The sequence below is a fragment of the Saimiri boliviensis genome, chromosome 6 (genome assembly GCF_048565385.1).
Source record: "Saimiri boliviensis isolate mSaiBol1 chromosome 6, mSaiBol1.pri, whole genome shotgun sequence".
NCBI lineage: Eukaryota > Metazoa > Chordata > Mammalia > Primates > Cebidae > Saimiri > Saimiri boliviensis.
Window position 1 is genome coordinate 87,450,921 of NC_133454.1, and position 26,098 is coordinate 87,477,018.

General features: G+C 42.4%; 1 protein-coding gene across 11 annotated transcripts in view; it reads right to left on the reverse strand.

Annotated features, from left to right (window-relative positions):
• SERGEF (secretion regulating guanine nucleotide exchange factor) overlaps positions 1-26,098 on the reverse strand; it is a 232,384-nt gene that overhangs the window by 35,376 nt on the left and 170,910 nt on the right. For 4 of the 11 annotated variants that reach the window (XM_074401185.1, XM_074401189.1, XM_074401188.1 and 1 more), the window contains one exon: positions 1-26,098. This exon is cut by the window's right edge. The exons of the other annotated variants lie outside the window; for them this stretch is intronic. The gene's annotated coding sequence lies outside the window, so the exon portion shown is untranslated. 11 annotated transcript variants of the gene reach the window in all.

A 26,098-nucleotide genomic window follows, 5' to 3' on the forward strand; every position in this document is an offset into this window, starting at 1 on the left:
TAAGGATAGCGAAACAGAGAGATAGAAATAATTAGGGCCCTTGATATCTGTGGAACTATTATACCAATCCTGGAGGGGATATCACCAGACCTCTCATGCGTGAATGCATTAGTCTGCTTGGACTGCCATAACAAAAAATACCACAGACTGGGTGGCTGAAGCACACAAATTAATTTTCTCTCAGTTCCAGAGCCTAGAAGTCTATGATTAAGGTGCCATTTGGTTTCTAGTGAGTCTCTCCGTGGCTTGCAGATGGCTACCTTCTTGCTGGGTCCTCACACGGCCTTTCCCCTGTGTGTAGAGGGAGAGTAATTCCTAGTGTCTTTTCTGCTTCTCATAATGATGCGTCAAATCAGACTAGGGCTCTATCCTTATGACCCCACTTAACCTTCATTACCTCCTTAAATACCTTATCTCCAAACACAGTCACATTGAAGGTTAGGGATTTAATCTACACATTTTTGGGAGACACAATTCAGTCCATAATAGTGAGAGAAAATGAGTCTGTCTTGTTTAAGCCATTATTATTTCTGGTGTCTGTTACTAGCATGTACACACACTATTGCTAGACCTCCAAAGTCCAAGGAACACCTTCTAAAGCTTCCACCTTGATGGTCTTGTTAGCTGAAATTCCAAAGGAAGGAATTTCAGAGATGCCACCCTTAGGTCATTCTGAATGCTGATTCATTAATAGCTCTCATCCACTCAATTGACAAACACTTAGGCATCTACTATAGGCCAGATACTGGGTTATGTGCTAGGGACACTAAAATAAACAAAAATGGTCCTTGACATCTATGTGCTTACAGTCTTTATTGATTTACTTACTCTAAGCTCATCTCCTCTGAAAGGGTACTCCTACAATAAATAAAATAGAAGCGGAAGTTCAAAACTATGGAAAGGAGGCATATCCAAATACCAGCACTGGGAGCTTATATGCATGTTGTAATTGAGCATCCAGGTTGGCTTTAGCTTCCTAGCAGCCATGAAAGAGCAAGAGAGAGTGACTTGGTTCTTGTTTTCTGAAAGGAATATGGATCCCAATCACTCACAGAAGTCAAATGTAAGCATTTTTTTTTCTGAACAAACTCTAGTGTTTGTGGGTACCTTGAATGTCCTGGAAAGTATCATTTTCTCATCAAATCCCAATCAACAATTTCTCTAAATTCCATGTGCAGTTCATTAGATCCTATTAGATACCCATCCAGTAAAGCCAGAGAGTTCCATGGTTTACCCACCTGCTTTTGGTTTCCTATTCTAGAGCTTATTGAAGACTGTAAAGATCACTTCAAGATGGCACAGGGAACAGGGACTGGTAAATACAGAAAGCTCTGAAGCTCGGACATTAAGTGCATGATTTTAAGAAGAAGAAATAGCAAGATGATATGACCCTAGAAAAGGGCCAGGGTATATAAAAAGATGAAACACCAAGATGAAGTCAGTATAACTCACCCATAGGGTTCCCTTCTTGGTGTGTCACAACAGCCAGCATCTTATGAGAGAAAGAGTATGGGTTTGAATCCCAGCTCTGCTACTCTATAACTTGTTAGCTCTGTAATTTTGGGAGTTTCAGCAGCCCAGAGACTCAGTTTCCTCAGGTAAGATGAAAATGGCATCTACCTATCATGGGAATTAACTACCAAAACATATGTTATCTCTGCCATAGCGCAATAATGATAATGAAAGCCTACATATAAGGGTCTGATCTGTGCCAAGCACTGTATTACACACTTGACATGAATTATATCATTTAATCTTCACCATAAGGTAGATGCTATTAAAGAATTCAAAAACTGTTGGTTTCTCCCCAAAGCTATGCCAAGCCATATCCTTTGATATTTCTGAAAGGAATGTATCAGTGCTTCGAAGCCTCTTGCCAGATCCATTCCATGCAAAGCAGCTATATTAACACCAATTTTATAACCATCTGCAATCCCAAAAGTTTGCTGCAACTGGCATAGACTTTTCATTCTCAGGCTCCCCAGTGGGAGTTTGAAGAACTCAAAATCCTTCCAAGAGGCTTTTTTGTTTGTTTGTTTGTTTGTTTGAGATGGAGGCTCGCTTTGTCGCCCAGGCACGATCTCGGCTCACTGCAACCTCTGCCTCCTGGATTCAAGTGATTCTCCTGCCTCCGCCTCCTGAGTAGCTGGGATTACAGGCACACACCAACACACCCAGCTAATTTTTGTATTTTTAGTAGAGATAGGGTTTCACCATGTTGGCCAGGATGGTCTCAATCTCCTGACCTCATGATTCACGTGCCTTGGTCTCCCAAAGTTCTGGGATTACAGGCATGAGCCATTGTGCCCAGCCCAGAAAGGCTCTTTTTAACCTCCATTTGCCATGGAAAGAAAGACACTGAGGAATTTGGAGCATGCGATTCAAAATAGAGTGACTAGGCTGCAAGGATAGGGAGTGGGAGTTATTGTTTAATAGGTACAACATTTCAGTATGAGAAAATAAAAATGTGCTGGAGATGAATCGTAGTGATGGTTTTACAACAAGGTGAATGTATTTAATGTCACTGGACTGTATGCTTAAAATGGTTAAAATAGTAAATTTATGTCATATATATTTTACCACAGTAAAAATAACAATAGTAATAATAATAAATAAAATAACCAGGGCTGTGAGGAATCTAAAAGTCATATATGATAGAGAATATGTGAAAGAATTCAAGCGTTCTGAAGGAAAAAATTTGAAAGCCTCTGGTTTACAGACAGGGTAATGGTACTACCTACTACTTATGAAGCACACCATATATGTCAGCACTTTACCTAGATTATCTTTATTCTCCAGCAGGGCCCTGCAAGGCGTTCCTTGCTTATAAGGATTGGGTGACCAGCCCAAGATCACACAGCTACAAAGTGGTGATGACGGCATTTGAATCCAACCAGTGTTCTTTTTTCTACACCATACTCCCTCTCTTTCAAATATTGAGTAGATATTCGGATTTTAAAATGCTGAAAATTTCTCTCAAGCCTGAAATTTTATTATTCTGAACTGGTAGGTAGAGGGTAGAAAGGTCAGATATCCATCTTCTTGAAGCCTCCCTATACTGCCAGGGTATGTAGGTAAACCTCAGCCTATTGAATCCTGCCCTCTAGGGGCAAACATTGTAAGAGGAAACTGGAGGGGCCTTGAGATCAGAACCAGAGGCAAAACCAGGTTGATGCTGCCAGGGGACTGCATCACGGCCCGTGGATCACAACCAGCTCCTATGGCTGGGGTGGGAGCCATCAGCCAACAGAAACACAAAGTAAGCTCCAAATACAGCAGCAGCTACTAAAACCATTTCTCCCCACAGTGTAGTCACCACATCCAGAAGAGGAAGAGAAAGACAATGAAACAGGAAGAATTAGAGTTGGGTGAGAAGACTCTGAAATCTGCAGTGTCTGTTCAAATCCTGGCCTATTGTTCTGTTGGTAAGACTTGTAACAGTTCTGGAGCTGGAGCACAATCTCCTATCTGCCCTGGGTGCCCTCAGAAATCCCTCTGCATTACCTCCTGCCCTTCAGTTACCTCCCTCCCACTACTGAATCTTGCCCTCCAGAAAACCAGACTTGGGAAATGATCCTCAGGTCTCAGTATCACAAACTTCCAGATAACAAACGTACTAGGCCAGAGTCAAGGGATAACTGACAAGGAAATGCGTTTTCCATAATGCTGGCTATGGATCAGAGACTCCTAGACACTGAATCTGTATTTTTCCCCACTGGATAACAATGTAAACTTGCTGACCATGAGTTTGCTTCAAAAAGTAGAAGAACTTTTTGTATAAGAAATGTTTGTGAACATTCTCTTTAAGGAAAACACAGCAACCGTAAGTTCTTCAAGAATGATGAGGCAAGCCTTGAGTGAAAAAGACCTGTGATGCTGCAAGGAGGGGCTGATTGCTGGATGCAGCAGAACTCCATTCCGCATGGATGGTGTTACCTGCAGCTACAAGTTCCACTAGGGAACCAGGGGCTGGTGAAGGCGAGGTTGAGATAACTCGTATCTACTGTATAGAGCAAGCTACCTGGACTCCTTGCTCTCAGTGTGTCTGTATTCTTGAGTGAGTAAGTCAGGAAGTTGATGTAATCTTACATGCCTGTGTGTTACAGATGAGTGTGTGCTTATGGCCTCTTTCTACCAATCCATAGATTCTCACTTCATTTCCTCTAGCTTCCTTCAAGAATTTTCTCTTTAAGCTTGTAAGCTGGGATGCATTCGTATGAGCTCCACAGATGGCCTGCACCAGCAGCAGAAGTCACTTTCTGAGAAGAGCCTTGGAATAGTGAGTGGAGCCCTGGCTGACCAGCCCTACCGTGCGGATCCAGCTGGAGTCAGCTGGGCTCTACTCCACACAGCGCACGGCTGTCGCCTGCTCACTTCAAGTGGAGGATCTGGCACTTATTTTAGGTCCTTATAAATAATACATTTTATCATCTTGATTCTTCAAGGCCTTCTTTTAAGCTATTTTTTCCTCTTTGGGAAAACCACTTTTACTCTACAAGACAGAGTTGTTCATAAATCAAGAGGAGTTCCTAGTGACCAAAGCCTAAGTTCCTGACTTCAGAAGAAGCAGGCAGCCACCCATCCTGATTAGTCAAAGCCTCATAGAAGAAGAGAATCTTATTTTAAGGATGAAAAGAAATGTCCAACATCTCTCTGATTACTTCACCTCCGACACAGACAGTCCTAGTGCCTGAGCTTTAAATACCACACTCAACCCTTGCTTCCCTGAGAGTCCCTACAAGCTCACGAAGATCATCTGTAAAATGGGGACAAGGCTTCCTGTGTAGAATTGTCCAAGTGTCTGGCATAAAGTCAAGGTTCGGTCTGTGAGCTCCCCTTTAACTCTTCTAGTCCCTTGCAACTCCCAAGAAGATACATATTTATACCTTGAAAATTGTTACTTTATTCCTTCTTCACAACTACCAATCACAGAGGAAGTGTTCTCCAATTAATATGGCACAAACAAACCTAGTAGGACAGTGATAAAGTGCTGAACTGGAATCAGATAAACCAGGGCTTGAAGCCTGGCTCTGCTGCTTGTTAGGTGACCTCAGGCAAGTTCCCTAATCTCACCGGACTTCAGTGTCCTATTCAATAAATGGGACAAACCACTAGCTTTATAGAAGAGACTGTAAGTATTCCCTGGCAATTCTTATGCACGCTAAGACGTGCATAAGTGTAATTCTTACACACTTCTTAGCGTGCATAAGAATTGCCAGGGAGTACTGCTAAGATGCAGATTCTGATTCAGCAGGTCTTAGGTAGTGCCTGAGGTTCTCCGTTTCTCATTAGCGCCTCCCTCCCTGCCTCTGGTTTGTGGATCACCTTTTGACCAGAAAAGAACAACATGAAGAGTCAAGACATGTTGTACGTTGTAAAGGGCTATGTCACCTTAAAGGCCGATTCATTAACCATTTCCATTTTACCTTAAAACACAAAGAAGACCATGAGTTAATCCTTGATTTTCTTGTGGATAAGCAAAACTGATTATTTATCTAGTAAACTAACAGGAGCTGGGGAAAACCAGTTGTCACCAATCCTCCCAACACCACCCCCAAAAAATCCAGGAGCGACTAACGAACAAAGCATAACACCCCCGCCTCTCGCTGGCTGATGTAAAAAGTAAACATACAGACAAAATCCCTAACAAAGCTTAAAACTATTTCAGATGAAAAGTTTTTGGGGTAACAGTGTAAACCACACTGCTCCTCAAAAGAGCATTGTTTTAAGATCAAGTGTTTATGACTAAACCGAAATGTTGATTTTGAGTGTAAAAGCAGATTTGGGTAGGTTGAAAAAGAAAAAAAAAAAAACCATAAACATGGAGTTCCTGAGATTAGTTTGATGGAGGAGGAGAGGAAATTGAGGAGAGAATTTAATGCAGTTTCCATTGGAAGGAAGTCAGAGTGACAAGGACTGTGAAAAGGGCCACCTCCTTGGTGACACCTCTCCTGACAGCCCCAGATAGAGGAGATTCCTGCTCTTGTTGCCAAAGCACTAATACCCACCTCTCTACCCACACTGGGGCCAGTGCTTATCACACTGTATTGAACACTCATATTGATCTCCAATCCCTTAAGGTCAAGGACCACATCCTATTTAGATTCTCAGCCTGGCATAGTGCCCTGGCACATATTAGGCACTCAGTGAATAATGCTGATTGAATGCACGAAGCAGAGGATGTTGAAGAAAAATTTAATGACTTTTCTTCATGGTTTACCTTTCCTGAGGCTATTCATTCATATATTCACTTACTTGGTGTCTTAGTACATTTTGTGCTGCCGTAACAGAATAGCACAGACTGGATAATTTATGAAGAACAGACATTTATTGGTTTACAGTTCTGGAGGCCGAGATGTCCAATATCGAAGTGCCAATCTGATGAGGGCCTTCCTGATGCATCATAACATAGTGGATGGTGAGGGAGGGTGATGGGGAAGGAGAGAGAGAGAGACAGTGAGAGAGAGAGAGAAAGAGCGCAAGTGGGGATGAACTCACTCCCTCGATAACAGCATTAGTCCATTCATAAGGGCAGACCTAAACACCTCTTATAGATCTCACCTCTTAATGTTGTTGTAATGACTATTGTAACATGAATTTTGGAGGGGACAAACATTCAAACCATAGCACTTGGGAAGCATACATTTTCTAAGCGTGAGCCCTCAGACTATTTACCAGTTTTCAGTGTATTTCAGTCTGAGAAATATTTCAAATTTCTTTATCTCAAGACTATAAACTTAATCATATGTAATAAGTATATTGTATAAACTTTAGCATCTTTCCAAAGTACTTTTTTATTTTCACAGTAAATTGAATATATAATTTTTCTATTTTAAAAGAAGAAAACTGAGGTCCAGGAAAAAAATTATCTAAGGCAGAGTCTTAAACTTTAAGTAAATAAAAATCACTTGGTGCACTTGTCAAAAATACAAGTTCCTGTCACCTATCTCTAGAGATTCTGATTCAATAGGATGAGATGGAGCCCAGATGTCTGCATTTCAATACTCCCCAGGTGATTCTGAGGCAAGTGGTCTACAGACCTGAGATAAGACTCCTATGCAATTGGAGTCCAGTCCAGAGCCCTCCTTCAGGCTGGGTGCCTGGCCTATTCTGGAGGTCAGCATGGGTTGCAGATTGTCTCAGGGCTTTGGTTTCAAACCTAGAGTCATGCGATGGGAGGCAAGTCACACGTATGGCACCTTCATGGGGCCTGGTGGCAAAGTCAAAACCAAGGACACTCAGACAACGATGGCAGTTCCAAGAGCCCATGAGTAAAATCATGAAGCCAGAATGGTAGCTGGCAAATGGATCCCATTTCTGAGGACTTAAGAGCTGGAAGGCCATGATCTGGAAAAGAATTAGGCCTTCTAGGGAACAGGAACAACAATAACAATTACAAAGAGGCTAATTTTGGGAAATACTGGAGGTGTTTGATGTATTTCTCTTGGATCTATACCCCTTCTTTTCTACTTTGAGATAGGTTACCAAATGGAGCCCAATGTGACAATTCAGTAAAGGACAGTAATTGAAGACAGGATAAGTTTCCCTCTTGTCTATTTTGTACATCCAAGTCCTATTGACTGGACTTCTATATTCTCTCCCATCAGCCCCCTCCTCTTCAGCCCGACGCCAAAGCCCTAATTAAAGATCTTGTGCATTGCCTTTCATCTGAATCGTAAAAGCATCCCAAGGCTCTCCCTGACTCTCACCTTTATTTCAAACTACCTCCACTAGAAAGCCTCATTAATCTTTCCAAGGCATAGATTTCATCATGGAGTGTAAAAAGTCTACTTTATTTGAAGCCAGAAGATATGGTTCTGGCCCCAGCTCCAGCACCAACATTTACAAGTTGTCTGACCTTGGTTTAATAACTTCTCCCTTTGGGATTCAGTCATTATGTGTGAGATGGTGATATGGTTTGGCTGTGTCCCCATCCAAATCTCATCTTGAATTCCCATGTGTTGTGGGAGGGTCCTGATGGGAGGAAACTCTCATTTTTTGCCTGCTGCCATCCACGTAAGATGTGACTTGCTCCTCTTTGCCTTCTGCCATGATTGTGAGGCTTCCCCAGCCAAATGGAACTATAAGTCCAATTAAATCTCTTTCTTTTGTAAATTGCTCAGTTTCAGGTATTCTTTATTAGCAGTGTGAAAATGGACTAATACAGTAAATTGGTACCAGTAGACTGGGGTGCTGCTGAAAAGATACCTGAAAATGAGGAAGTGACTTTGAAACTGGGTAACAGGTAGAGGCTGGAACAGTTTGTAGGGCTCAGAAGACAGGAAGATATGGAAAAGTTTGGAACTCCCTAGAGACTTGTTGGCTAGCTTTGACCAAAATGCTGATAATGACATGGACAATAAAATCCAGGCTGAGGTGGTCTCAGATGGAGATGAGGAACTTGTTGGAAATTAGAGCAAAGGTGACTTTTGTTATGTTTTAACAAAAAAACTGGCAACATTTTGCCCCTGCCCTAGAGATTTGTGAAACTTTGAACTTGAGAGAGATGATTTAGGGTATCTGGTGGAAGAAATTTCTAAGCAGAAAAACATTCAAGAGGTGACTTGGGTGCTGTTAAAGACATGCAGTTTTATAAGGGAAGCAGAGCACAAAAGTTTGGAAAATGTGCAGCCTGACAATGCAATAGAAAAGAAAATCCCATTTTCTGAGGAGAAATTCAAGCCAGCTACAGAAATTTGCATAAGTAATGAGGAGCCCAGTGTTAATCCCCAAAACAACAGGAAAAATGTCCAGGACATGTCAGAGGTCTTCACAGCAGCCCCTTCCATCACAGACCTGGAGGGCTAGGAGGAAAATATGATTTCATGGGCCAGGCCCAGGTCCCTGTGCTGTGTGCAGCCTAGGGACATGGTGCTCTGTGTCCCAGCCATTCCAGCTGTGGCTGAAAGGGGCCAACACAGAGCTTGGGCCATGGCTTCAGAGGTACAAACCTCAAACCTTGGCAGCTTCCACGTGGTGTTGAGCCTGTGAGTGCACAGACTGGGGCACTGCCTAGTGCAGCTGTGACGATCTGGAGGCCACCATCCTCCAGATCCCAGAATGGTAGATCCCATGACAGCTTGCACCGTGCACCTGGAAAAGCTGCAGACACTCAATCCCAGCCCATGAAAGCAGCCAAAGGGAGGCTGTACCCTGCAAAGCCAGAAGGGTGTAGCTGCCCAAGGCTATGAGAACCTACCACATGCATCAGTGTGACCTGAATGTGAGACACAGAGTCAAAGGAGATCATTTGGAGCTTTAAGATTTGACTGCCTCACTGGATTTCGGACTTGCATGGGGCCTGTAGCCCCTTTGTTTTGGCCAATTTTTCCTATTTGGAATGGCTGTATTTACCCAATGCATGTTCCCCCATTATATCTAGGAAAGAACTAACTTGCTTTTGATTTTACAGGCTCATAGGCAGAAGGGACTTCCCTTGTCTGCAATGAGACTTTGGACTGTGGGCTTCTGAGTTAAGGCTAAAATGAGTTAAGACTTTGGGGGACTGTTGGGAAGGCATGATTTGTTTTGAATGTGAGGACATGAGATTTGGGAGGGGCCAGGGGTGGAATGATATGGTTTAGCTCCGTGTCCCCATCCAAATCTCATCTTAAATTCCCACATACTGTGAGAGGGAGCTGGTGGGAGGTAATTGAATCATGGGAACAAGTCTTTCCCATGCTGTTCTCATAATAGTGAATAAGTCTCATGAGATCTGATGGTTTTAAAAAGAGGCATTCCCCTGCACAAGCGCTCTCATTTTTTGCCTGCCCACCATCCATGTAAGATGTGAGTTGCTCTTCCCTGCCTTCTGCCATGATTGTGAGGCCTCCCCAGCCACATGAAACTGTTAAGTCCAACTAAACCTCTTTCTTTTGTAAATTGCTCTTGGGTATATCTTTACCAGCAACATGAAAATGGACTAATACAGATGGAGTACTGAACTGGGTTATATCCAAAATCCTTTCCTACTCTAGGATTTTTCCAACTCATACCTGCTTAAAAACTTATTAAACTTATTAAGTTTTTAAGCAGGCATCTTATTGCCTATAGAATTAAATACACAAATGCCTTACCCTGGAACATATAAGGAGGAGGCCCTCTATGATGATCTGACCCCTACTTTTTTAAACCCTACTCCCCTTAGCCAAACTGAAGTATTTCCAGTTTCCCAAACAAGCCTGAAGTTTTTTGCTTCCTCGATGCTTTTGTCATTATTTTAGCTTAGAAATCCTATTACACCTATTTCAACGTGTATGATTCCTACCTTTTTGAGGTCCCAATCACATGGATCTCCTTTATATTTCTCACTTTGTGCCCATAGGCTGAAAACAAACTTTTTCTGCTCTGATCCCTATAATAGTTCTCTCAGCTGGTACTTCAGTTCCCCTGGGCCTGGTTCATACATTTTTTGTCAGCTCCTTGAGAGAAGAGCCTGTGTGTGTCTCCTACTCACTTAGGACAGGGCCTTGCACAGAGAATCATTTGACAAATAATTGTTGGATACATGTTGGAAAGTGGATGATCCCATTTCAGTTAGGTCCTGAATGTCTGTGGCAGGCAAGGCAGAGAAGAACACACACTGGAAAAATACTATTAATAGTTTCCAGTCTTACAAAACAAGAAACACAAATTCCTGTCACAGTGAACAACTTTTTCTTGAACTCAATCCCAAGGATACAAGCCATAAAAAGATGCTACCAAGCTTGGTAGTGTAGTAGTATGTGCACACTGTTCATTAAGGCCTAAGATGATGTTCGTTGCCAATAACAATTTGGGTTGAGGTGCTCAATTTGGTGGCTGAGGATAACTGGAAGCTCCAGGCAATTGCACGGCACAGAGCACAATCTACAGAGCACATTCTCATAGCCAAAATGGCCCAGTCTAAGTTCTGAGCCCTAGGATTGTGGTAAGAGGCAAACTTCTTACATACATGGTGTACTTGAAAGGGATTTCCTCCTCTGACACTCCTAGCCCTGGATCTGGTCTGTCTCCGCTTATTCTCTGCCCACTTGGGTCACAGTCAAGCATGTATATGTTTCATCTCCCTAACTACACCATCAATTCCTGCCTGGAAGGACCTGCATCTTGTTCATTTTCCTATCTCCCTCATGCCTAGCATAAAACCTTGCTCACAGCAGATGTCAATAAATGTTCTCTGGATGGATGCTCAAATTTAGATCAAATTGACTCAAATCCCAATTAAAATCCCCAGTCAGGAAGACAAGATTTAATTCATTTTTTTCCTACTAAAAGGACAATCTTGCTGTTTAATATAACCTAATACATTTCCTTCACAACTCTGAGACAGACGCAGGTTCTGTTTTTAGAAGGCATATCCGAAATGTTGTAAAGTAGTGCTGGTTTTGATATTTGAGGCATATTAGAATTATAAATGATAACTGAGCTTGCTCCGAACTATTCATCATCCTACAATCCTAGGATAGTAGAGTGTGAAAGGCCTGAGAGAACAACCAAGTGGTTGTACAGCTGAGAGAATGAAAATTCAAGAACTGGAATCAGAACCCAGGTTGGATGGTTGACCGGTTGGGTAGAGAGTTGATTAGTTTCTTTTCCTTGTTCATTTATTCAGCAAACATCACTGAGAACATACCATGTGCCAAGTTTTGTGCTGGATGCTAGGGATACAGAGCTGGCAGAGACAATCACAGTGAGGTCACAGACTAATGGCTACTTCCTGATTCCTCACCCCAACATATTTTATCTTCTTCAAAAGAGCTGGACTTTCTGTTCAAAAGAGCTTCCTGGAGAAAAGGACCAATGTCCATTGGGCAAGAAGGCCTTGTGTTTAGTGGAGCACTCCAGGTATATGGACTAAGGGGATCCACTCAAGGTCTACTGGACTGGGCTTACTTGAAAGCCTCATACTTTCATGCCTCCTTTGTGAGAATATTTCTGAAGCTGTATCCAGACTCAGTAGAAAATGTGGATTTGATTGGTTAGCATTCAATAGGACAGCTGTTTGTTTTCCATCAACTAGACTACGGCGTTAACACCTCTGTTGGTTCCCGATGCCCAAAGGATTAAGTCAATACCCTCAACATGCAACCCACTTAGCACAGGGCCTTGCCACCCAAGGACCTTCATGGTACAATCAATAATCTAACACATCAGCACATATTTCCTAAACACACTGTCTTGTTTTCTATTTCTTGAATATACTCCTTTCCTTAAGGATTCTGGGCCTTTCCAAGCATTATTCCCTTTTTCTGGAATGCTCTCTTGCCTAAGCCCCTTCTGAAGTACAGTTTCTCTATGAAACTTTCCCTTACTTCCCCTATGAAAAGTAAGTCCCCTCCTTTGAAGTTCTCACTTTCCCTGGACTCTTCTTTGCCATTATACCACTTACTGAGATTCACCTATCTACAGCTTTACCTCCCCAGAGAGAAGGGGAGTCCAAAAGAACAGAGCCATATCTTATTCACCACCAGCAGAACACCAGCCACAGATAAGGTACTGGCTAAAAGACTGCTGAATGAATGAATTATTTAGCAATAGCTCCCCCCTTCACTTCTCCAAGCCATCTTTTAGAGTATAAGAACTAGCCTTCATCTATAGTCCCTCAAATTTATAGAGGTACATCCTGACAAGTCTACCCACTACAGGTGATGCCCTTCCCCTCTTCATGACCACACCTCATACCCCAACCCTCAGTCAGTTTAGGAACTGAAACTAGGTATTAATTTGATCTATGCTAATTGAGTATTATAGCACTTACTGTTTTGTCTAACACAGGGTCTGGCTGAGAGTAAGTGCTAAATAAATAAATATTTATTGAAAGCCAAATGAATGAGTTCCTCTAAACCTCAGGTTGAAATTTGATCCCAATATTGGAGGTATAGGCCTGATGGACGATGTTTGGGTAAAGAGGGTTGGATTCCTAATGAATAGTTTGATGCCCTCTGTGGGGGGTGAGTTGTCACTCTATTAGTTCCTGCGAGAGCTACTTATTAAAAAGAACCTGGCACCTCCCCTCTCTCTTGCTTCCTGTCTCACCATGTGATCTCTGCACATGTTGGCTCCCCTTTGCCTTCTGTCATGAGTGGAAGCAGCCTGAGGCCCTCATCAGAAACCAAGCAGATTCCGGCGCCATGCTTCTTATACAACCTGCAGAACCAGAAGCCAAGTAAACCTCTTTTGTTTATAAATTACCCAGTCTTAGGTATTCCTTGATAGAAACACTGAATAAATGAAGAATAGTAGCCTTCAGGGCACGCATGACACTAGAATTCAGAAGACGTGGGTGCCATATGTGGCCTCTCATGAAACACAACATAAAAACATGAGACAGTCCAGGTAAAACATCAAAGTAAGGGAAGCAACCTGTATTTGCCTTACAGAAAGTCAGGAAAAGGGAAAGCCCTGTAGCTAGAGAGGCCAGGGTAGGCCTTAGCAGTCCAGCACATAGCCCTGGGGCAAATGTCAGGGGTGTGGTGCAGCATGCCAGGGAAGGATGATGTTTCCTGAACTGGCATAAAATTAAACAGGAGGTATCTAACAGAGAGACTTGAAGTGGCCTCTGAGCAACAGGGGTGAGTGTGATGGAGAGAGCTATGGGGAGGACTTAAGTACGATCTCAGCTTCCAAATGTATTTAGTGGGATGCAGTGGAAAGACCATTAGATTAGAAGTCAGAGGAACTAGGGAAAAGAAACAAATAGTGACTAAGCACTTCCTATATTCCAGGCTCTGTGCTGGGCAGTTTATACACATTATCTCATTCAACCTCACTTCATCACCCTCCCAGGGAGATATTAATACTCTTATTTTATAGAGAAACTGGGGCTCAGACAAGGAAAGCTACTTTAGCACTCTGAATTTTAGGATGCTTATCTGTAAGATGGATAATAATAAAACCCCTCTCACAGGTCTAGTGTGAGAATGAAAATGAGATACAGTGTAGAGCACCTTCTACCATGCCAGGTGCTTCGTAAAGTCTACTCTAATTATTAATATCAATAACCACTTATAATAACTAGCTTGCACAAGGTCACCCAGCTCATGAATGCCTTCGGTGGGATACAAATGCTGGATGGTGTTTTGATTTTTGTCAGGGTGCCCCTTAGAAGACCAGGATTTGAAAAACAGTTCTGCCAGTAATTAGTTGGGTGACCTCAGACAAACTATTGCACCTTGCAGAGCCATGTTCTCTTAATCTGAATAAAAGGGCCAAGAACCCTGCCCTACAGAGCCCACAGGGAGGCTAGGCAAATAAAATAACTGCTAAACACAGAGCTTTATTATGTGTACAGATGGAACTGTGATGACTATACTGGATACCCTGAACAGGGACAAATGTCTTCAAGTTGGGATGATTCAGGTACACTAGATGGTGACATATGAAGCCAGAGTTTTGCCTGGGGTGTCAATGATTTTGCAGGCAGCAAGAAGCCTCTAGTTTACAGTGACTATGACTGCCCCAGCAACAGCCTAGTCTACATCTTCTTAACGCTCCCATGAAAATAAAAACATTGTGAATCTCATAAGACACCATCAGAGACACGCTTTAGGATTTTATCCAACACATTAGGAAAATAACTCCTCATAAAATCAGCTTTAGGAAAGAGTTGGCATGGGAAAAGCACATAGTCAGAATTCTTCCAGGGGTCAGATTACAAGAAACATGCCACTCAGCACCTGAAAGGATTTCTCTGTAACGAAGACTGAGTTCTTTGGGGAAATTTAAGCTGGGTGGGCTGTTTGCTGAGTGGGTGTCAGTCCTCAGGCAGAAACAGGACAGTGTGTCCCAGCCTACCCCAGGCTGCTGTGAGCTGACACATGCCCGGAATTTGTGTTCTGTATAGCAGTGAAAGTTCTCCCTGTGCGGAGCATGCAAACTCAAGCCACGCGCACAACATCCACGCGCACACACCACAGGGCTGTCAGCTGATCAGAAGCCCTACAGGCTTCTCCCCTCCTCACATCCTGGGGTGTTGGCTACCGGACTTAACTCATTTGACCCTACGTACACAAAACTGCAAGGTATTATGAACCTAATTTTATAGACTAGAAGAAGGGGATTCAGAGAGCCACCTGCCTAATTTACATAGCTAGAAGAGGTGGAGCTGAGATTTAGCCTAGGTCTTTTGACTTCAAGGACACATCTGTCCTTGGCAGATTTGCCTAAGGCAGACTTACTTTTCAAGACTGAAAGCAAAGCCAAGAATCAGAAGACTCTTAGAGCTGTGATTCTCAGTCCACCATGGGAAGCAGTCCCTCTGTCCCACCTGACACATGGTCGTCCAGCCTCTGCAGGAACACCTCCCCTGACAGGGGCTCACCATCTGCTGCAGTTATAAGAAGTTCTTTGTTCCACTGACATAGAGAACGCCAGCTTCCACTGAGTGTCTAAATCAGCATAAATATTTCGTCCCTCACTGCATGGCATGTTAGATACACTAGAAGATTTTTTTAAAGGATACCATGCTCCCTTTTGTGATGGTAATTGCTGTTCCAAATTCATGTGGCTTATGAGTTTAGATTTTCACAAGGCAAATGTTCTTAAGGCATGTATCTATTTCACATGGGTATTCACAGATCCTATCACATGGTGCCAGGGCTGGATGAGTCACACTTCTGCCCACAACCCCCCTTCCTGCCCGCCAGTCCAGCTCTCCTCTGCCGTTCTACAGAAGGACACAAAACCGACTCTGACACTTCTCACCCTCGCCTGCTCACCTGGACACAAAAAGTTGCTTCCAGGCAACAAACCAGAACACATAGCAGTGGTAAGATGGGGCAGCTCAGAGTGCCCAGCTGAGCCCTGTTCCAAGTGGATAACTGGCACCGATGTAGTTACTGTCTAGGGAGACTGCAAAAGAGAGGCCCCCAGAGACAGACTCAGGAGTTGCAGCTGCAGAGGAAGCTCCTGACAAACCAACCCTCTGAACTCAAGGACAGGTTCCCTGGACGAAAAGTCAGCAGCTCAGTATCCTAGAGATTTAGTATTCAGAGAAAAGGCAGGATGCTGCCTGATTTCTCTAAGATCATAAAGAACAGCAAAGCCAGATGGGTTCCGGGGGTGTCACTTCCAAAGTACCATGGGTCCTTTCTGACTTGACATTGTGTCTACCACATAGTAGCTATATATTAATAGCAAATATTTTAATAAGTAAAAGCCCACATGTCAAACACAAATATCTCACTCACAGATTTGGAAAAAACATCTCAAACAACACTCACAAACAACAATCTAGATTGTTTCCCCTAAAGCAGCAGAGTCTCTCCCCAGACTGTTCCTATTCCTTCTTAGGCTCTCCCATGGCATCCCTTTTCAGGATATTCTGGTAAGGAAACAGAACTGCAAGAGTGGGAAGCAAACCATGAGTCCTCAGGCCAGCTACGAAACAAGCTGACCCCCAGAGAGGCTGGATCGTGGTCAGATTGCTTGGGGCATTCTAAGGCCATTGTGGCTTACCCTTGGTGGCTGTGGGCATGGAATATCTATACCCAGATGTCTAAAAGGTGCCTCCAGTGCAGTGTGTTCAAATTCAGATAAGGTCTTCCTATACAAATCTGGTCACCTTCTACTTTTTTTAAATTCTTAGGTTAGTGAATGGCAGGGCCATTCCCATTCATGCACCCAGAAACCTGGGGCTTGTGCGTCACATTTTCCCTTTCCTCACAGCTACATTCAATCCATCATCAAGTCCTGTTAATTTTACCTCCTAAATATCTCAAACCATGTTGTCCTTCTTATCTTCACTGTTACTTCTCTGGCTCTATCCAGCATGATTTCTTACCGAGACCACTGCAAAACCCTCCTTAACTGGTTCTCCCTCCCCTACTTTTGCACCCTCCATCCATTTACAAGCCATTGTTAAAAAGATCTCTTATAAATGTCACATTGAGCATAGTGCCCTCCCTATGTGTAGCATACACATAACCACCCATGCTTCAAGTCTTTCTATGATTCCTGTGAGCTTAGAGTAAAGAGAAAAAAATTCTTCACATGACCTACAAGGCCCTAATCTCCCCCTCCAGCCTTTTCTCTGTACTCAAGTCATATGGACCTTCTCAGTTCTTTGAAAGTGCTAAGCTGCCTCTCACTATAGGGGCCATATTTGTCCATATGCCTAGAAAGCTTTCTCCCTACCCTACCCACTCCTTTCATCTAATAATAACTCCTACTGATCCTTCAGATCTCAGCTCAGATGTCAATTCCTCAGCAAAGCTATCCTTGATCATGTGAAGTAGGTGAGGACCACTATTATACATTCTCAGAATACCTTGTCCGTTTCTTTCATAGCATTTATCCTAGTTTGTAATTTTACATGACTGGTACAATTTTTTTTTTTTACAGTGTCTGAGTCCTTCCATAAGACTGTAAGCTCCTTTAGGGCAAGGGATCATGTCTATTTTATCATCATAGTACCTCCAGCTTTCAGCACAAGGCCTGAAACATAGTAGGCAGCCAATAAAAATCTGCTGAATGAATAATAAACTGCAGCTATTCACTAAGTTTATTCCAAGCAATCATACCAGGTCCCTTTCCAATACTATTTCTGAGGCTCTCTTGAGTCTGGCTTAAATTAATAGAAACTGTTGATATTTTTGTCACCTCTCCTCATTTCTCTGGTATCCACTATAGTGAACTATCTTTTACAGATGAAGAGAACACAGCATTGCTATCATTACCACAGTTATATTTATTGAGGATTTACTTACCATGCATTAGGTGTGGTACTGAATACCATGCATGTGTTATTCAGTTAATCCTTTCAGTACTATGAGGTATACATTACTAGCCGCTTTTCGCTGGTAAGAAACAGAAACCCAGAGAGGATTTGCTAAAATATGGTGGGGCCAGGATTTGAACCTTGGTCAAACTTTAAAGTCTACAGTCTTAATCATAACCTACTGCCCTATAAAATGAGCTAATAATAACCACTGCTAGTGATGTCAAAGGACTCAAGTACAGTAGGCACTCAGTAAAGGGTGGCTGTTATTTTTGTGGTTCTGGAGGAACTGTGGGGAGTGATAAGCATTTACCATTTTGCCCAGAAGAGAACAAATCTGGCTGCCTTCTAGGACTGAAACAGCTGGACTCGGTTTGAAAGAGAGACTTTTATGAAAAGCAGCATGCTGTGGCAGTTCCAACACACAGTGTGTGGAGAAAGGAGTTGATATGCTAACAAAACCAATACACAGATATTTTACCCTGAGAACAAACCATTTGAAATGAACTTGAGTTTCTCACAGTAAGCCTAGACATCAGGCCTGCATAAGGATCCCCAACCTACAATAGTTCCTTGATTTTTTTTTGTTGTTGTTATTTATCTTTCTACATCCTGTAAGTTCACAGTAATAGAGAGAACATGACATGCCATACTTAAAGTCAGGAGATTCTATGTCTGAATTCTGATGTGCCCAGGGTTGAGCAAGTGGGGATCCAACCAAGATGCGTGAGCCTCAGTCAGACCCTCAGTGTCCCAGGAAGCCAGGAAATGACAATGAACCATATTGTCATCCTCTGTGGCCTGGCTTGGGTTGATCTATTCTTCTGAATCTTCCTCCCTCCTTTTACTGTCACTCACCACTGGGCATGTAAAGGAAGAAAAGAAGCTGAGATACTTGAGTTCCTACTATATGTCAAGCACTCTACATCCGTATTTTCATGTAGTAAGTCAATCCTAATCACAATCTCAAGCAACAGGTGCCATTCTCCTTATTTTACAACCAAAGAAACTGTAGTTTAAAAAGATTACATGACTTGGGAGAAATCACTACACAGTAAGACAAAGACTTAAGATTCAAATTCCGTTTTCTTAGATTCCAAAGTCTGTGCTCTTTCCATTTACCGTTCTGAAGAAATCTATGACCAAGGCTGCTGGAAAAATTAGGGGCATTCCTTAGATGTGTACAGGTGGTATACAGTCATGAGAGCTCATTTATTCCCTTCTTCCCTTCATTGCTCCCACTGCTGACTGAGCGCTACCAATGTGTCAGACACCGCGCTGGATGACAGGGATAAAGAGATGGGTAAGATACAGCCCCTCCTCCTCAGAGGTTCACAGTCTAGTTAGAGGAGCACTCTAGGGGAAAAAGGCAAAAGAGAACCATGGGAAAATGAGCAAGAGAGAAAGAAGGCAAATGATCCTAAAACATCAGAATGAGAGTCAAGGAATACAACTACTCAAAACCTGGCTACATCACCAGGAAGACTATCAGAACTAAAAATTTCTAAGCACCCAATTCTGTTGATCTGGAAGTGGGTCCAGGGATGTATACGTTTAACAATTATCCCAAGTTGATTTGATAGAATAGGCCAGGTGACTAAAACCACTATCTAGACCTTTCACTGTGTGGGTATGAGAGCAGAGGGGCAGAAAGGGGAAGTGACTAGCTCAAGGACACACAGAAATCAATGCTTCAGACTCAGGCATCCAGCGCACAGTTAAATGACCTTTTTTTAAATTTAAAGTAATTTTCTAAAAATTAGAATAATTTTATTTTTATACATTACATATACATTTATACTCACATGACATTTGATGTACATGGATTAGGTAGCTCTTGATAATGTTATATGTTTACTGAAAAATGACTTTTTATAAAAATAAAGCATAGAAAATAACAAATCAATTTAGAAGATTAAAATTATCCATGGATACACAGAATGGATATAGGTTTTCATGATCAAGAACAGTATTGTTCACTTTGTCATACCTCTGACCACCTCTTTCCTAGGCAGTCAGTATAGGACAGAAAATTATAAATTAATCAAGGATAATGCTTCAAGGTACTGGTTCCTAGACTGTGATAGACATTAAAAAAAAGAGTAATAGATAAATAAGCATTTTAGTATTTGCTAAAGCCTTTTGCCACCCAGAATGGAGATGTCCTGGCCACTGAAAAAATGATGGGCCTCCTGTTGCCAACTTCTCTGCAATGATCTCAATCCCTTTGCCTCACAAGAGCATCAGAAATGTTCCCTGCCCTTTCAGTTTTCGATTCTTTTCATTGGCTACGTGCATTGGCTACGTGCAGAAGACAGACATGGACCAGAGGTATAGAGAGGCTTTATGCCAAAAATGTCCAATCTTTTGGTTTCCCCGAGCCACATTAGATGAAGAATTGGGCCACACATAAAGTACACTTAATGGCTGATGAGCTAAAAAAAAAAAAAAAATCTCATGTTTTAAGAAAGTTTACAAAGTTGTATTGGGCTGCATTCAAAACTGTTCTGGGCCACATGCAGCTTGCTGCCGGCGGGTTAGACAAGCTTGCTCTAAGTCAGTGAGTAGAGGCCGGCTCTTCTACAGGTCCTATGAGCTCACGGAGCAACTTCTCAGCAGTCATGTCCAACAGGTCCCCTCCTTTTGTTGTTTCACTGCGGTTTGCCTCTGTAACTGCTTGTTCGAGAACTCTGTCGGCAAACTCTACATGTTCTGCTTCAACTTCTTCATTTTCAGATTTTTTGGCAGTCTTGGCATAACAAAACTAAACTTTATTTACCTTCTGGGGCTCGGCTATCAAAGCCTACTCCCTCCTCTTCTACTCTCAGGCCATGGCCCTGGGGCTGATAAGGAAGCCCAGAAGCAGTGGTTAGAGGTGTAAGTAGAAGACCCGGTAGAGCTCACTGTTAGAAAAGCTAAGTGCAGAAAGGGTTCCAAAGAGAGGCAGAGCAGCAGTGCTGAGTAGAGGCAGCCTTAATAAGACTGGGGTGTCTCAAGACTTGGGCTCAGCTGACCGGCCTCTCCATCCTGGCTCTGCTCACTGATATACTAGGCAAGACTCACCCTTCTTTTACCTCATTTTCCCCATTTGTAAGTGAAGAAATTGAATTAGCTTGTGTCTATGGTTCTCATCCAGATTCTGAAATTTGGGATTTTCATTTTTTTTTTCCTTTGGCATTGGATACAAATGACTAAGATTGATACTGTGACTCAATGTTTATAATCCATAACCACAGATTCTGAAATTTTAGAGCTAAAAGAAATTGACCAATATAATTCTCTCTTTTCTACTCACTTGATGATAAAGAAACTAAGGTCCAGAGAGGGCCCACTTCCAGATCTATAAAATTCAGTGCTTAGAAATTTTTAATTCTGATAGCTGCCAGGTGATGCCACATGATTCCAGGTGACGTTAAATTCTGGGAGGGCAGAAACTATCTGTCTTGTCCTCCATTGTATGCCTGGCCAGACTTTGTTAAATGCTTGTTGAGGGAATAAATGAACAAATAATCTCCCTACAACGTCATGCCGCCTGGGACCAGGGGAAGTATCCTTACTCCTCGCCTGGAGGTAGGGGCAGATAAGACTGAAGCCACAGACTGCTTCTGGCCCCTAAAGGGATGATGCTCTCCAGCTGGAGAGACAGAACAGAGCCAGGAACACTCTCAAGGCTGGTGGTGCCAGCAATGCTTGGCCACAAAGTGGGCTTCTACTAGAGTCCTCTGTGCTGTGCATTATGAATCACGATATGTCAATTACTGCATTCTGTTAACAAGCTCATGTTCACCTGTGCATCGCCCGTGAGTGCCCTGCAATTTGCCACAGCTCTGCAGTTAATACATGGCAGAACAAGTGGGGCAGAGGATTCTAAAACACTCAGGCCCAGGGAAATCAGGTGGTTGCTTTGTTTTTGGCCACTACTGGGCTTGATGATCGGGTAGCAGTATGCAGAGATATATTCTCTCCTCTCTGGGGAAAGGGTCTGTGTCCTGGGTATTCTTTCCTGTCCTGACTCAGATAAGTTCAGATGGAGAAAGCCATCTTTGTATATTTTTTCTCTGAAGTATTTAACAAAATGGGGCAGAGGCTGAACGAAAATTAAAAAATCATCTCCAGCATAGTTTGATGGTCTGGTCTTCTGGTCATCAGCACTGAAGTTTCACACAGGATTCAAAATATGGCTCTACCACATATAAACAGTGTGATCTTGAGTGTATCTTTTAATTTCTCTGCAACTCCATTTCTACATCAGCAAAACTGGAATAACACTTACCTCACAGAGATACTGCAAAGATCAAAGGAGAGAATGCATAGCAAACCCAGAATGGTGGCTGGCATGTAGCAGGTGTACAATAGATAAGCCTCCTAACATGTTAGAGGTGTTTTCTGAAGGGAGTCTTGTCTCCTGAGGAAGATTAGGGCCAAGAACTTAAGCAAAGCCAGACAAGAGCCTCTAGATGTGTGTGTGTATTCCCCCCTAGTGGCTCCACAGTAATGATTACAACTGCAGTCATGTGAGGATGTCAGATCGGCCTTCCTCACCTCCACGCTGGCTGCGTGAGAAGTGAGCAAGCCTCTCAGTGAGAGGGGAGGCTGTTCCTTTCTCAGGCAGCACCGCTGCAGCCCCTGACCTACTTTCTTACTAAAAATAGCTCTTCTTAGGTCACTGCTGCAAATTGAATTCCACTGCTTCACTGCACCCTGTAAGCAGGTGGGTGGGCGCCAGAGCACATTTGGTGAGCTGCAAGCTTCTGCTTATGTGGTGCTTGCTGCCCACCAAGGATGCTAATTCCACATGCCTCAGCAGAGGGCAGCGCATGTCTGCACTCAGCAGGGCTGTATGTGACCCTGCTGGGGTTCCTTTATTTGGTGGGACATGGGCAGGGAGGGGCAGGGAGAGAAATTCTATATTCAGTTTTGAAGTCTGACAGACTGAACTGAAATATGGGATCCATGCTTTCTTATTTGACCTTGGGAAAGTCACGACTTTTCTTTGTCTCTGTTTTCTCATCTGTAAAATGGAGATGATAAAACTGACTTTACAGTATGATTGTACAGGTATTTTAAAATGCTACTTATAAAGTAGTCCTTGGCACAGAAGAGGAGCCCAGTAATGAGGCTGGTACAGGTATTCTTCATTGGCCCATTGCTCCACATGCCCTCTAGCTGAAGCCTCTCATAGCAGGAGTAGCCAGGGACAGGAGGCCAATCCAAGAACTAGAAAGATTTTATGCTAAAGGGCTTTTGGGGCACTGAGGTCAAAGGTTCTCAGACATGGCTGAGCATCTCAATAACTATGGTAGCTTGTTAATAATACTGATTCCAAGTCCTTACCCTGGAGACTGGGACTAGGAAGTCTGTCTAAGGGCTAGCGAATTTGCATTTTAATAAGCTCTCCACGTGATTCTGATGCATTGCCAGGTTTGAGAACCTCTGAACTAGGCCACTCACCTCATTAAGGTAAATGAGTAAATGAATTACTATTATTTTTCTTCCATTATAAGCATAATGCATAGTCATTATAAAATATGCAGAAAACATGGAAAGGCAAAAAATAAAAGTAAAAAGTAAAAGTTCAATCATATATTGATTACTAATTAAATGCCAGGCCCTTTTGCTGAGTCCTGGAGATTTGTTGATAACACAATTCTGACCCTCAAGAAAGGCCCGGTCTATGTGCAGAGATAGAAACAGACAAGACTATAACAAAACAATGCATTAGAGTCAAGTTACAAATTTTATAGAGAGAAGGATGAAGGACCAACTGATTCTACCTAGCAGTCAGGGAAATCTGCAGAGCTGGACTAGAAAGAGAGCAGACATTCATGGCTAGACAAGGGAGGAAAGGGCATTTCAGGAGGAATGAACCAGACATACAGAAGCATGTCTGTATACTAAAGCATACAGGGGTAAAAGGTGTCTGTTAGGAAAATGTCCTAAGGTCACTATAGTGAGGTCACCATATACAGTAAATAGTGGTGGCACAAAGACAGCTGGGGTGAACATCTGGGTCTGGATCACAAAGGGTGTGGATAACATCAAAATGCTTCCTCACTGGGAAGTATATTACCCAGTATATTTTTCATATATGGCTTTTTGTTTTCATTTTTACATGACCAATGCTGTAATTCTTAATAAACACTACAAATTAGTCAAGCAGATAGGTCATCTTTTATCCAGTCCCAAATGTTAGTAAAATTAGATAGCTCCTAATTTTACTAAATTAGAAAAATACCGTGATGAACATCTTTAACCATAAAGCTTTCCCCATATTTAAGATCTTTCCTCAGAGGAGAATTCCAGCGTATGAATTAACAAATAAAAGTGAATGGATATCTTCAAGGCTCTTGATAATACGCCAAAGGATTTTCCAAAAGTGGCCCAAATGTTTTTATAAATGAGGAGACAAGGCCCAAAGAGGTTCCATGTCTTGTCCAGATCATATGGTTGAATAGGGGTGGTACCAAGAGCAAAATCTGGGTCTCCCAGCTCCCAGTCTAGCTCTCTTTCTTCTGACCACATTGCTTTCCTACAAATCAAAGAGAGATGAAATAGTATCTATTCAGCTAATGCTTTTAGTCAATTTCTAAGTATTTTAGATTAGCAATGTACATGTATAGGAAAAGAGAGTAATATGTGCGTGCTTACATGCACACATGAAGCTCTATATATGAGTCATTTTTCCATCCTTATGTATGCTCCCCTACCAATGACAATTTTTGTTCCAGCCAAGCTGAGCAAATCTTATGTTGTCTTACCTCCACACCTTTGATTTGATGGTACATGAAATATATCTCTTGTTCTCCTAGTCAAATTCTATGCATATTTTTTAAATTCGGAAAGCATTTCCAGACTGTAGGTACTTATTATCAACAACAGTCATATGTGATATTTATTTTATTGCTTTGCAGCAGCTCTAGTATTAATATAAAATTATTTAAGTTTTACCTATAGAATAAAAGCTGTCTCAGGCTTCTGTTATTAGAGAGGGATAAAACAATCCCCTAATCCCACACTTGAAGCTAATGGGAATACTTCTAGAGTTTGATGGGCTGAAGAAAGGTCAGTCCGATCCCTTGTACCTTCTATATCTTCAGTAACAGACATCTTGGTAGACTGGAAAGAGCACGGGACTAGGAGACAGAATAATAATAGCTTCCATATGCTGAGGACCTACTCTGACCAGGCACAATGCTGGATGCTTTATATACATTACTTAGAATTCTTAAAATTACTCCCAGCAAGGGAAATATATTAGATCTATTTTACAGACGGGGAAACTTAGGACCTGAGAGATTAATTTATTCAAGGTCAATATCATCAGTAAGTGGCAAAATCAGGATTTAAACTCAAGTTTGTCTGACTCAAAAATCTATGTTTTTTTCTCCTTTACTATATTATGTCTCAGCAAATGCCATTTCAGTTCTAGTTCTATTACTTTCAAGATATATGATCTTCTCCTGGTCTTTTTGTTGTTGTTGCTATAACGGAATACCACAGGCTGGATAATTTAGAAAGAAGTTGATTTGGCTCATAGTTCTGGAGGCTGGGAAGTCCAAGAGCATGGTGGAGGCATCTAGTGAGGGTCGTCCCAGGGTGGACAGGTGGAAGGAGAAGAGAGCACATGCGAGAAAGAGCTTGTATTTTTAACAAAGCCACTCCTGCAATAACTAATCTACCCCCGCAATAATGACATGAATCCATTCATAAGATCGGAGCCTCCATGACCCAATCACCTTCCAAAGGCCCCACCTCCCAGGATTGTTACACTGGGGATCAAGTTTCTAACACATGCACTTTTGAGGAGCATATTCAAACCATAGCAGATGCCTAACAGGACATTTATGCTCTTCAAATCCTGCCTCCTCACTAATAAGATGGGGATAATCATCTTCCCGTCCTGCCCTTTACTCCCAACGCACACATGCACATATGTTATAATGGGTGTAAAAGACCTAGACAGACATATGGGTTGTTATTAGAGTCCCGAACATCGCAACTGATCATTCTGGTAATAAATGGACATCCTGCCAAGATCCTCTGTCACCTTAAAGAGAATTTAATTATGCTCACTATACAGCTCCTTCTAGCATCAGAGTGAACGGTTGCAATGCCTTTTGTAATGACTTTCAATAAGGCCTGAAACCAAGAGGTTAATACTCTGAGAAAAATCCATTAACCAAAATACTGCATTCTTGAAGTACTCTGGTAATCGTGGTTCCCTGGGATATTTTCCCACTCTATCACATATATGTATGCATTTCTGTATACACTTGTACACATCTTTCACTGGCGGCCTGTTTCTAGAAAGCAGGATTCAGCAGAGGGGAAGATGGGCTTGGATTCCACCACCAGGGTGGAAATTGTATATGGGCTGGGGGGGCATTTATTCCAGTTTTC